This window comes from Zeugodacus cucurbitae, chromosome 4 (genome assembly GCF_028554725.1).
Source record: "Zeugodacus cucurbitae isolate PBARC_wt_2022May chromosome 4, idZeuCucr1.2, whole genome shotgun sequence".
In the NCBI taxonomy this organism is placed as follows: domain Eukaryota; kingdom Metazoa; phylum Arthropoda; class Insecta; order Diptera; family Tephritidae; genus Zeugodacus; species Zeugodacus cucurbitae.
This window is the reverse complement of record NC_071669.1, coordinates 63,626,577-63,641,142: the sequence shown is the minus strand read 5'-3', so window position 1 is coordinate 63,641,142 and position 14,566 is coordinate 63,626,577. Positions and strand designations below refer to the sequence as shown.

Below are 14,566 nucleotides of genomic sequence, written 5' to 3'. Positions count from 1 at the left end.
ACTTTTTCATACGTCTTTAGGTGTGCTTAAACACATAGTTACTAAAAGAAATGCACCTGTGAAGTGTATATTAGATTCGGTAAGCCGAAGTTAACGATTTTTTGTTTTGATTTAATAAGAAGCTATATAATATTCAGCTATATTTTAAGATTCTTTTTTACAAAAATATTGAAAAATAACGGAGTTATGTGTTGTCTTCGGAGGTGCCAAAAAAAAAGTTCCCCAACTGCTGAGATGAAATAAAAAAATACAAAATGGTTCTTAAAGTTGAACGTATTTCCAATGCAATGACTAATGGCGTAGTTCATTTTTTTAGGTAAAAAAATTGTAATTTTTTTAATGCCAAATTGACAATTTTTAACCAGTCAAAAAGATCGTAGGTATAAACGCGAACGTCATTCTCGGCTACAGAAAATTATACGCACGAGTTACTCACATTAGGAATATTTGCAGAGGTCAACCCAATCGTAGTGCAATGATCAGGTCTTGCTCCGGTGGAACCGCCTTCATGATCACCGATAACCTCTACGCCAGGTAAGTATAACTCCCACTGCAGCTGGTTCTACGTTACCGGAATTGACCCGGATTTTGTCCGGTCAAGGACTGACCTTTCGACGATCTAACCCTGTTAGGATCGATAAGTACTATCGTAGGTATAGTATACCTGGTATACTCGTATATAGTAAATATATTCAAGAATACTCAGTTTAAATTTAAAGTCGATCGGTCAATTTCTCGTTGAGTTATGATGTCAGCAATTTTGAGAAATGGTGTTTCGAGAAAAACGCGTTTAAAGTTTCGACTATCGCACTTATACATGCGGGCGGTCAGGATATTTTTGAAAGTATAAACTATCGAATAAGCAAAAAATAAAAAAAAACGATTTTTTGAAAGTGTCACACTGGTATAGTCTTTTAAAGTCGTTTGTAGCTTATTATTAGCTATTTAAATAAAAATTTAATATCAGAAATGAAATTGAAATGCTTGAGAAATCGACCCATAATAATTAATAAAGTTTAGGATAACCATGATGATGATGGTTACTGTGGTCGAATTCAAATTTACTACATTGCTTTCCACGAATTCCAGGACGAATTGATCATTAAAGCGACTGTGAAAGCTCTCTCTAGAGGTCTAACATCACCGACAACTCGGTTTTGATAACAGGTGGCTGGCAACCGTTGCCTACATTTCGGCGGGAGCAGAAATTTGGCGGCGTTAAAGCTAAAAAGTAGGCAATACAAAATTAAGCTGTTTCAGAAAAAATATTTTTAAAGTACTGACGCCCCGAGTCTTTGATGTGGTATTTAAAAATACATATTTTTTTTTAGAATTTGGTGAATAGTTTTTCCTATATCTTTATCTGTGTATGAAATAAAAGAGCTTGTTTTATTAAATTTTTATACCAACTTTGATAAATATCATGCTATAAAATTACAATGGTAAATTTCCTTAGTAATTTTTGCAAAATATTTTAATAAATTCTCGCAAATAAGTTTTCGAACATGCAAATGCTAGAAATTGGCAAAAAATTACAGTTTATGCTCTCGCATAAAATTTAAAAAATTGTAAAAAATACAACATAAAATAATATGTGAAGTCCAGCAAAAAGTGCAACACAACCAATGACCGTACGCTGTCCAATCAATAAAGATTTAGTTGTTTCACAAAATGCAATGCAAGACTTTCAGACTTTATTTATATGTACATACACATATAGTATGTTTTTTGTTGTTGTCATTATTTCCATTAAAAACATAAAGTGATGGCTTTACTGTGGCTTGCCAATAAATTGAAAATCAATGTTGAGCAATTTTTTATCTCAAATTGACAGGCACCCACATTTGTAAGGACAAGCAAGCATAAATGTAGGGGGTATGGCAGCAGCATGTTTACACCGCCGCAAACACAAACACACACACGCACATAAACACTTGCACTCGACTTGGCAATATATTGAACTGACCCTTATTTCACAATTTTTGAAAATAAAAAAAATATTTGTTTGTGTGACTGGCTGCTCGCTGGCGCTTAAGTGCACATTGTGTTCTCCCTCTCTCTCTATATATACATATATATGTGTTATTGCATATGTGCAGCTCAGTGCACAAGATTTTAGTATCACAACATTGCAACTGTCAGCAACCGAAGCGTTGTACAAATACATTTTGCCGCTGTAACGTTCGGATTGCAAAGTTACACGGTGAAAAAAAGCGCACAGATCTCGATATAAAAAGCACCCCCAACTTAGTGCCAACTAAATGCCGGTTATATCAAACGAACCGGAAAATAGAAATTAATTTTTGCTTCTTCTTCTTCTTCTCCTTTCTACTACTGCTTTCTAACATATTTTGTTAGTTTTCTGCTTTCTGCGCTGCAAGTGCAATTTTGGTGCAATCGCTATGGCATTTTGTTGTTTTCTTGCCCTTTTCGTTTGTGTTTTCTATGTGGGGTTTTACGCTTGGCAGCCTTATTTATTTATTTACTTATAAATTTTTTGCTTTGCCAGCTTCTTGAGAATTTACAGTATGCCTGGTAAACTGCATTAGATGTGCGCCATTTGCAGTTCTACACTGTTAAACATATACATACTCAGACACTTATACACAAGTAGTACTATTTGTGAGTTTTTGAGGTGTTTGTAGTTCTTCTAGTGTTGTGTCGAATTTTTATCACAACAAAGTGGGGCGAATACGAATAGTTTCAAATATTCAAAAGCTCTAAAAAGTGAATTTGAAAGTCTTTAAAGCCTGTGTCCACATGGAGGTAATTTTAACCCTTGAAAGTGATGAAAAGCTCAAAATTTTGAAGTAAAGAATTAAGTGTAATTTGGACTCCTGAATCTTACAATTTAATTTTAAACTCAATAAACACATTATTAAAACAAAAAAGTAAAACTTTAACAAAAGCTCTCACAGTGATCAAGTATTAACCCTCCAATTACCACACTGGGTCATATTGAACCGAGAGTATGGTATTAAGTTTTCAAAAACAGTTTTTGGGAATTTCAAACTTACTGTTGTCATAATAGATTCTGTCAAATAAGTACCCGGAAATTCACAATTTAAATTTCCCCGCTAAGAATATTTCAAAATTTTTTTTTTCCCAGGTTGGCACAAACGTCAGCCATTATTCTGTCAATTTTTATTGCTATGTGTCATTTAGTTTGCTATGGCGTTATTAGGAACCAGTCAACATTTTGTGTACGTTGCGATTTTTACTATGGATAAAAGTATTGAACAAAGGGTTTGTGTGAAATTTTGTGTTTCAAACGATATTTCTTGTGCCAAAAAGTTGGAAATGTTGAAAAAACGTTTGGTGATTCAGCCATGTCGAAAACTCAAGTTTGCGATTGATTTAAATCGTTCAAAGAGGGGCGAGCAGAAGTGAACGATTTGCCACGTTCAGTACAACCTCTTCAACTGAAGAAAACGTCGACAAAATAAAGGAAATGGTGCTCGAAAATCGTCATTATAGTTATCTCAAATAATGGACATGTCTGATGAGACCGCTCGTCATATTTTGGTTGATGTTTTGGCTATACGGAAAGTCGCATCGCGATTGGTGTCAAAAGGTCTGAATTTTCTTTAAAAAGTGAATCGCACGAATGCGATAATTGTGAACGAGTTTTTGAACAAAAATTCAACAAATAACATCGAATAACCACCGTATTCTCCAGATATGGCCACGTGTTTCCTATTTGCAAAGCTCAAATTACCACTTCGTGGAACCCGATTTGAGAGCATTGAAGACATCAAAACTAATTCGCAACGAGAACTGAAGGCCATCCCGGAATATAGCTTTAAAAAGTGTTTCTATGATTGGATTGTTCGTTGGAAGAAGTGTATTCCCTCAGAAGGGGCCTATTTTGAAGGGGATATAATAAATTTAGATGATTGATAAGATGTTTTGTGTTTTATTTAAAATTTCCGGGTACTTATTTGAATGAATATATAGCGATATTTAAAAAAAATACTGATAAATTTAGCAAAAAACTCTCATGGGTTGCAATGACCGGTTTTCATCATTACTATTACTTTTGTACTATCAAATAACTCAAGACAGTTTGAACAGTGTTTAATGATGATTTTCTTATAAAATATACGAATTACTTAGACACAATTAAAATTTAATATAATTAAAAAAATATATAAAATAGATTTTCAATTTTACAACAATGATTATTGCACACTTTAAAGCAAAGACTCCAATCGATTAAGGTGAAGATGTTCATATGGAATGAAATGTCAAATGCATTTGTTGACCTAATTATGTAACAATTTGTATTCTCGGTCATCTGCTTATCATTAAATCAAATGTTTTATTCAGCAAAGACCACGACCATGTTCTTGACATACATACAATTGCTTCGGGGTAAAAAGCTTAACATCAGTCATTATGCAGACATAATTGACAGGTTGCAAGTAGTTTGATTGAAGTTCTATAAACACTATTTTTTTTCTGGCATTATAATACAAATGTAAAATCGTTTAAGCGATTTAGTTGAAATTGGGTTAATAAATGACAGGCTCAAGGTTAGACTTCACAAGCAAACAAAGTTTACAATCTGAAGGTTATTAGAAAGCTTTTGATATCCAATTATTAATTATAACATATGAACTGATAGATTCATATGCAATGGAGATACAAGCTATTGGTTTTCAATTAACACAATATCTTTATATCAGATCATTCAGCAGATATGCAAGTTGTTTCGAAGAATTTTGCCTAGATCAGGTTTTAGAATACTGTTCTAATTGAACTTTGAGTAGTTTAGCGAATTGATATATAATATAAAATCAGATTGACTCGATGGTCTTAATTAGATGCATATATAATACAAATAGACGGAACCGACTATATTGATTTTTGATTAGTAGAATTATTAGACATTTTTTTATATTTCACAGAATTTATCATGTTTTTGTCGATTGTTTTTGGTGTGTTCCACAGTTATGTTTTGTCAATAATAAGAACCTGTTTCTGATCTATGACTAGATCGTGGTTTACATGGTGCGATTTCTAACGGTCCTTTCTATTATCTTGATCTTCGGATCTGTTTCACATTTATGTATGGTCAACAATAAAATCCTGTTTCTGATCGTGGATCGTGGGTGGGATTTCGAACGGTTCTTTCAATTTAGCACAAGTAATGAGCCTCTTGTGCATTTTTATTGAAAATGCCAATATATATAATTTTGAAACCAATGATTTTCTAAGCCAAAGCTAAGTCAAACCTCTTATCCGATAACCGCTTTATCAATTTAGTATCAAACAACAGCAACTATGTCGGAAGATTGCACAAAAACTTGCGATTTTTTCACTTAACAAATGTATGTTTATGATATCAGAGTGTTTGTGAGTGAAGAATGAAACTTTGCCGTAGTTCAACGGTATAAAAAACAGAGAAGGCATTTTGCCAGTTTTGTCGGCTCTGCTGTCAAAAGCAGCTTTGCAGCACATTGCAACACTTTCTTCAGCAACTCGCACTGCTATTGCCGCACCAACAACAACAACAACACCCAAAGACTTGCTTCACTTCAATGAGCATTGTTGTGTTTGACTCGACTGCTCGGAGTAGGCACTCTCTACATGCTACTTTTGATGCAACCGTATGGCACACACACACCCGAATATCCACCTCTCTGCACACTGCTTAGCGCTCATTGACTTTTCCTTCTACTGTTGGCGCTGCGGCTTCGTAGCTTACGGTCGTTTGTAGTCGTATTAGTTTTCCGTTTTTGCTTTGTGTTCGTGCCTCGCAGCAGTGCCTGAGGCGGCTGAGGTTGAAAGTTGGTGGCCTTCGGTGCACCCTCTGAACTGTCATTTAAGTGTATACGATTTTTTCCTTACATGCTGTTGTTGTTGTTGTTGTTGCTAGTGTTTTTTGCGCCCTCATAGTTGCTGTCGTTGTCGACATTTATGTGACCACATGCCAGTTTCGTCGCAGCTCAGCCGCCGCCGCCTTAACTAGCAACAACAATTCTGTTGTTCTTTTTCTTTGTTCGCCGTTTTTGTTGTTGTTCTGCTTGAAATTTATGTTTGTCACATAATGAGTTGAACGACATACAGGCCGGCGATGACAGCAGCAACAGCAAAAAGAAAGAAAGATAGCATACTTCGGTCACACGACAACTGTTTCTGGTTCTGTTTCTGTTTCTGCTTAGTTTTTCTAATTTCCCAAACAGTTTTTTGTTGTCGGCTAAATGCTAGCGGTCGCTTGGTTTGCGATCGTTTTTACTGCTCATGGATTTTAATTACATATTTACTGCCTGCTGCCGCCGCCGCTGTTAATCCATAAGGTTGTGGCTTTTTGTGCGCATTCTTTGTCGCTTGTCGCTTGGCCAGCGGACGGCCACCCGCAAACAGACAGCGTCACAAAAACGACTTGTAATCTGTTGTTGCAACAATTTCTTGGTCATGCAACATTGTCATTACACTCATGTAACTTCTTGCTTGTGATTCACAGTCGGTTTTTTGCGTTTGTTTTTCAGTTGTGGACTACATTTGCGGCGTAGTCGTCTAGTGCTTATATCTAGTGTATAAATTTTTGCAAATAAAATGTTTCAGCGAAAATAGTTTAGATATTAGTTGGTTAAATTTAGGCATGAATATGCAAGTTACTGCAAATAGTAATGTTAAGCAAGTTCTTCCAAAAAGACTCAAAAATTGCAATAAGATCTTCGATTGTCGGCAATAGGAAAAAATTATCGCATGACATTCACTCTGTAGTATGGTGTTCTTGAGGGGACTACTAAAGATCGGGAATCATAATCAACATTACAAAAGTTGAATTGTTTAATTAAATTATTATATATTCCGTTGAATTATATAATAGTAGCTTATTTTATGGTAAAAAAAGTAAAAAAGGAGTGCTGGTGGCCTTAACATGTCAAGAAATAGAAAAGAGAGCTCCGAAAGTGTTGAACACTAAGGGTTAAATAATTAAAAATAAGTAAGGAAAGGCAAAGTTCGCATTTTATTGATGTAATTTCATAAATATACTACAATTTGCCCCATATATTCGGCATAAAGTCCAATAAAATAACCTAAGTCATCATAATTAGTATATAAGGGCTGAGGTAATTGCTGAACCGATTCCACTCAGTTTCACCTATATATACACTATATCCAAGGATTTATAGGGTACAAGCCCACCGTATTTTTGAGAAACGTATAATTAGGTATATGGGATCTAGGGGAAGTTATGACCCGATTTTAACAATTTTTGGTACAGAGACAAACGATTACAAGAAAAAGATTCCTTCTCAATTACATTAAAATATCTGAGAGATTTACCCATATTTTCGGTGAAAAATTACCCTTAGGCGCTGAGTTCTTCTTGTTCGATATCCGGGACCATGAAAATGTATAGTCCGATTTTGAAAATTTTTCCACAAGTGAAGCCTCAGATGATATACAGTATTTGTGTACAGTTTTATTCCGTTATGAGCATTAGTTAATAATGTATATATTTTAAAGTAAAGTAAATAAAAATTGAGTTATGTGGGAAGTAGGCGTTGTTGTGAACCGGTTTAAACCGATGAAATCGGTCGAGTGGTTCCTAAGATGTGATTTTTGACCTATAAGTGGGCGACAACAATTAAAAAAAAAAAAATCTGAGTTCAGCTTCTTTCTGTCATACCTTTTGTGAGATTTAGTGTTTCTAGTTTCATTTGGATATCTCACTTTTTAGTTAAGTTATAGCTTGCACGGACATGCAGACGGACAGACGGACGGTAATCGAAGTAAAGTTATCAAAAGTTTTAAAATTATTATTAATTTAACTACAAGTAAGAAAGAAATACTATCATAGCAACCTTGGAAGCGAATAGCACTAAAACTGAGCGATATTAGTCTGTATCTTCCCCAACACTAATTTAACAAGAATATACCAGCATCAACAACACGAACAATGTCAGCTCGAAATCCAACGCAAAATCACTCTTGCCAACAGGTGCTACTTTGGACTGAATAGGCAATTGAAAAGTAAAGTCCTCTCTCGACGAACCAAAATCAAACTCTACAAGTCGCTTATCATTCCCGTCCTGCTTTATGGTGCAGAAGCATGGACGATATCAACATCAGATGAGACGACACTAGGAGTTTTCAAGAGGAAAATTTTGCGCAAGATTTATGATCCTCAGTACATTGGCAACGGCGTATTTAAAACTAGTTTTTATAACCTTTGACTATTTCATGCTGAATGCTTTGAACTCACTGTTAAGTCTAGATGGTTCGGCGGATGTTTGCTTATAAAAGTAATGCGATTTTTCAAATGAATATTTTTCAACGTATGAAAGATTCAAAATAATATTGAATAGTACTTACTACTGATCTGAATCAATGGTTATAGGGTGTGTTGATTTTGATATATATTTTGGAGAGAGCATAAGAAATCAATATAACGATTGCTTTATTACGATTTATCGTTGATATCAATGGATATACGAATCTTCTCGTCTCAAATAATTATATTTTTTTGCTGAGAATTGATTTATTATTCATTGGTTCATAATGAACCATATATTTAGTCAATTACAAAAAACATGAGGTGTCTGATAGTACAATAGTCTTTGTATTTGCAAATATATTTACATCACTTCGCAACTCATATTGCACACATTTTTAGCCGTCATTTGCATTAAAATTTTATAATTTTCGCTTTCTTCCAACAAAGTAGGAGACACTAAAAAACGTAATTTTCATTTGATAATACCGCGTCTGATCAATGTTTCCTTAAAATGTTGTGCAACACAAAGTATTCAACTATGTGAGCTGATATGTATATGCGCGGCTGACATGCGACCATAAAATTACCACACGCACACACCACACACATATGTAAGCGCCTGTGTATGCGTTGGGTTTGACTTGAAATTGTTTTTGCATGCAATCAGTTAACAAGTTTAATGGCTGGCTGTCTGCAACAATGTTGGCTGTGCTGCGTGTCGATTGCAGTCGCTTAAATGTCGCTCATACGACACGTACGCCACGCAAAGCAAAGCCACATAAAATGCCGTTATTTATAGCGTTGACAATTTTTGTGCGATTTTGCGAAGAATGTATTTTATTTACTGCTAAAAATAGCTACGCATGGCAGAAATTTTAATTTCTTGCATGCAACTTTTGCGTGACATCTATTTATATGCAATGCGCTCAGTGCATTTATTTTTAAAATCTCTTGCAATTTCAATTCTGCGAAACTTTTAGTTTCTTTAAATATTCTGGCGCTTACATTCGATTTACTTTAACTACTAAGTTTGTGGCGGAAGGTGTGCTTTAGTTTATTTCAGGCGTCACGTTCAATCTCTTCTGTTCACCCTTGCATCAGCATCGCCTCTCCGCTTGCAACGTCAAACTTTTCTGATTTGTTTTTTGTTTACAAGTACGCAAAAATTTATGGCGTTCGCACAGATTTCACTTATTCGACATTATTTCTTCCGTTTCGCTTTTTTCCTTGATTATGCAACTCGCCCACACATACATGCATGCTGACTGCTGCTAGATTTACTTCGTGCCCTCGTGCAGCAGCGCATTCAACTATCGTAAACAGTTCATATTTTTGCTGAAAAATAACTTTTACCTCTGCTGCAGTCAGCGCATGCATTATATAAATGTATGTTTGTTTGTATATATGTGTTATATTTGGCAGAAGTTTCATGCTGTAAGATTTGGTATTCTCAATATTTTCTGCTACTTTCACAACACTCTCTTCTGTGTTATTGCTATTTTTGGCACAATATTTAAATAATGCCATTATTTGCAAATAAATTTATTTGTAGATTTTGGAAGTGAAACACAAATTTTATTTTGTCCACTCGAGAAAAACGAGTTTAAAGTTTTGAGGCGCTCTCGCTGTCGCCTGACACTTCCACCATAAATTGGCTATATCTTCAAAAGTATTTGAAATTTTCACTTGAAATTTTAAAGGAACATTTTTGAATAGCTATAGGTTCGAATTAAATAAAAATCAAGTAAGGAAAGGCTAAGTTCGGGTGCAACCGAACATTTTATACTCTCGCAATTTATTGAAGAAACTTACAAATTTTCGGCATAAAGTTTAATATAATAACGAAAATCGTAATATATATTATATGAGGACTGGGGTAATTATTTCATTTTCACCAGCAGGGTACACTATGACTATGCGCTCATTTAATTTTGCTAAGATATCTCACATATTAACCAATACATATAAGCGGAATAAAGCCCACCGTATTTTAGAAAAACCTATAATGAGGTATGTGGGATCTAGGATATGTTATGACCCAATTTTAATAATTTTTTTAACAGAACACTATTAGAAGAAAACCATTTCCTCTGAATTACATTAAATTATCTGAGAGATTTACCCAAATTTTCGATTAAAATTTACCCTTAGGCGCTGAGTTCAACATGTCCGATATCTGTGGCCTTGAGAAGTTGTTGTCAGTTTTCCACAATTTCTTCTCAAGTAAAGTCAGAGATGATATCTACTATTTGTGTTGTAACGTTTTATTCCACTATCTTCATTGGTTCCTTATGAATACATGATAAAGTGAAGGAATCAGATGGAATTCAAATTTGAGTTATAAGGAAAGTAGTCGTGGTTGTAAACGGATTTCGCCCATTTTTTATCCGTATTGTCAGGGCGTAAAGAAAATATTATATACCGAATTTCATTGAAATCTGTCGAGTAGTTCCTGAGATATGGTTTTTGACCAATAAATGGGCGATGCCACGCCCATTTTTCATTTTGTAAAAAATCTGAGTGCAGCTTCCTTCTGCTATTTCTTCTGTAAAATTTAGTGTTTCTGATGTTTCTCGTTAGAGAGTTAACGCACTTTTAGTCATTTTCAACCTAACCTTTGTATGGGAGGTGGGCGTGGTTATTATCCGATTTCTTTCATTTTTGGACTGTATAAGGAAACGGCTAAAAGAAACGACTGTAGAGTTTGGTTTATATAGCATTATTGGTTTGCGAGTTATATACAAAAAAAGCTATTTGTGGGCGGGGCCACGCCCATTTCCCCAAAAAAACTACACCCAAATATGCCCCTTCCTAGTGTGCTCCCTTATTCCAACGTTTACTTTTATAACTTTATTTATGGCTTAGTTATGACACTTTATGTGTTTTTGGTTTTCGCCATTTTGTGGGCGTGGCAATGGTCCGATTTCGCCCATTTTCGAAACCTCTCACTGCCTTAAGGAACATGTGTTTCAAGTTTCATTAAGATATCTTAATTTTTACTCAAGTTACAGCTTGCACAGACGGACAGACGGACAGACATCCGGATTTAAAATCTACTCGTCACCTTGATCACTTTGGTATATATGACTCTATATCTAACTCGTCTAGTTTTAGGTGTTACAAAGAACCGTTATGTGAACAAAACTATAATACTCTCTAAGCAACTTTGTTGCGAGAGTATTAAAAATCGATATTTTGAAACCGAGAAAGGGGGTCTCCTTAAGTTAAGATTTTAATTGTATGAAATTTGACTTCTATTGCCAAATCAAGAGTTCGAGAAGAACTTCGAATTATAGAAGTTCGAGTGATGCAAGTTCCACTGTAACAATTTTTTAACTCTTCCAAGGCCTCCAGCTTAATGGATACTTCCAAATGTCTCCCATAATTTTTTAAAACAATGATCCAAAAGCAGCGGTGAAATATCTATAAATACATATATATGATATCAAAGTATCTATTTCTTAATATTATGGATGACGTTGCTTTAGTCCTTTTGTTCAATACCGATCCAACTCGTACCATAACAAAAAATATTTTTATTAATAGCGTTGGGATACATTAATTTTATTTTTTACATAGGTTAGGTAGGAAGCCACACTTAGGCTATGAAATACAATCCGTTGTGAGCAAGAATCACACCTTGGATTAGATATTAAGACTTGACGATTATTTACTTCTATATCCGTTGTTCACGCGGCTGTTCCAGAAAGGGAAATTCAAAAAATCTTGCAAAGGCCGCACATTCTAGAAGAAAGTGATGAGATGATTCCAAACTCATCCTCTTCCAGGCAGCTTCAGCAGTTAGCATTCGCTGAGATTTTCAATCTAACAGCGTTGATTATGTTGGGACAATGACCAGTTAAAACTCTTTCGAGTTAGATCTTTGGTAACCTATAAATAAATAAGTTGGATCTGATTACTGAGTAAATGTTAGTAGCTGCCCAGCGCTTGTCTAGTTCAACTGATGCCCAACAGTCGAGTGGTAAATCAAAATAGCAAAGCGGTGCTCCTAATTGTTCCCATGCTTCTATTGGTGAGACTGACGTGTCTAACTTCATCAGCCTTACAATTTAACGCGATTCCGATATGACTCGGCACCCAGACCAGTATAATCTTGAAATAACACGATGCCGCTGATAGTGAAGATAAGCATTCCTTTGCCATCCTGAAGCGTGTAGTCATTGAACTCCAGACTAGTAGCACCGAAGCAATATATCCACCATTACTTTTATAGCTTTATAGCCACTTCCGCTGTAAGTTTTTTTATTACAAAAAAGTGAAAAATGTCACTACCTCTTGTTTCATACAAAAAATTAGTCTATTGGTCTAGAACTCTAAGTCAGTATCTAAGAGAGAGATTAATTGTAATATTTAACCAAGCATTGTAAATGAAAAGTAATTGGTTAAGCTGTTGTCATTGGTTAACTAATGACTGTGAATTCTGCTCCAAATGTTTCAAAACAAGTTTAAGCAATATAAAAATTATAGAAATCCACTTTTGTGAGCACAAACAGGCTTCTAGCAACTATATGAGTATCCATAACCTAGTATAGACGAATAAACAACCTTTTAATTATGAGAACAGTCGCGCCTAAGACGCTGAACGTATCCAAATTTATTTACGAATTGTTTTCTTCCGCTACAAAAACAAAATCAACAACCATAAATAGTTAACAAAGGGTTTATTTTTTTATAACAGCGATAAATTGTAAGGCAACGAACTTAGAGAATCAAGAACAGATTTTTAGTTCGTACACTTAGATTTTGCCTTCAAAAAGTTTCTACTCCTCAGCGCATTAAGTACTGATTTGCAGCCAACATCACGATGTACTCTGCTATAGTTTCCAACACCAAAAGTCAAGTTTATTGCACAATATAAATAAATTGCTTGCACAATACTTGTTTATGCAATCAATATATTTGACACAACCATTATAATTTTAGTCACAAAAACTCAAAAAAATCACGTAATTGCCCAATAAGCTTGTATTGTGGTGCCCAAAACTTTAAAAGCCATGCAAATTTCCAAACGAAACTTATAAAAAAAGGAACTAAAATCATAATAACTTTGTAAGCTTGCATTTTTTAAGAACTTGCAGAAAGTTTTCCCACAAACTTCCTGCGCTACAAACGAGAGTACTCGCTATTTTTATAAGCTTACTTACAACTACTTGGAGCGGCGAGTTTGCGTGCGGCGTTGGACGAAATTCGTACGAAAAATCAATCGTGCAAATTGTATTTACACTAAATAGTACAATTGTGTGAGCAATAAGTGCATGGGTTATATAATTCGAATTGTTGAACAAACTCGTTACTTTCGCAAATATTTGTCAGCGCAAGCAACAAACGAACGCCGTACATTGTAGTTGTTGTTGTTGTTGCAGCAAAAACTTAAAGAAACAAATCAATCGAAGAATCCGAGAGAAGTGGCAGCTTGTCATAACTAGCCAACTAACCGAGCGAGCGAACAGTCAGCGCAGGCAGCGCACGAAACTGCAACGAGCTGCAAGAGTTGTTTGCATGTTCGCCTGTGAATGAAGTCATCAAACGACCACCTCAGCAGTGCTGCTGCCATCGACTGCAACGGCTTGCAACCGATATAAGTTTATTGTTGGCTTTTGTGGCTTGAGAAATTACAGTATTGCTGCAGTTATTCACACACACACACACACATCCACTCATGAAGTGTATGCCTGTTGTAACTTTGCTGCTTGAAGTTGACTTCTTTCGAGAACTTTACCAAGTAGTCTTAGCGGCTACAGCATTGCAAATCATTCGCTCATTCACCAGCTGTGTGGGTGTTTGTTTGTTATGTAAAGGAAAAATATAAAATAAAATAAGAAACAAGTAAGGAATGGCTAAGTTCGGGTGTAACCGAATATTTTATGCTCTCACAATTGATTTATTTAATTTTATCAAGAGAACACACAATTCCTCCAGCATATTCGGCATAAAGTCCACTAGAATAACGAAAATTTGTATAGTATATGGGAGTTGACGGCAACTTCATAATACCCCCCTCGTAGAAGCGCCCTATTTTTATTTATTTATTTGCGAAGAACTCGAACAGCCACATTTCACAAGCCTCTTTTCATTTCAACTTTACACCACCAAGGGCGTTCGCCATGGACAGGAACAGGTGGTAATCACTAGGCGCTATGCCCGGGCTATATGGTGAATGTGATAAAACCTCCCATCCGAGCTCCCGTAGCTTCTGACCAGTCAACAACGAAGTGTGTGGACAACGCCAAACTGTCCTGGTGGAACACTACACCCTTCCTGTTGGCCAATTCTGTACGCTTCTGGTCGATCGTTTGCTTCAGGCGGGCCAGT

The 14,566-nt window shown here is 35.5% G+C and overlaps 1 protein-coding gene and 1 non-coding gene across 2 annotated transcripts in view; both read right to left on the bottom strand.

The window, feature by feature from the left end:
* Window positions 1–14,566, bottom strand: part of LOC105211162 (uncharacterized) — a 271,702-nt gene that overhangs the window by 45,107 nt on the left and 212,029 nt on the right. The gene's annotated exons all lie outside the window — the stretch shown is intronic.
* On the bottom strand, window positions 378–542 carry LOC114803850 (U1 spliceosomal RNA). The gene has a single exon (XR_003752220.2). It is a non-coding gene; the product is annotated as a U1 spliceosomal RNA (small nuclear RNA).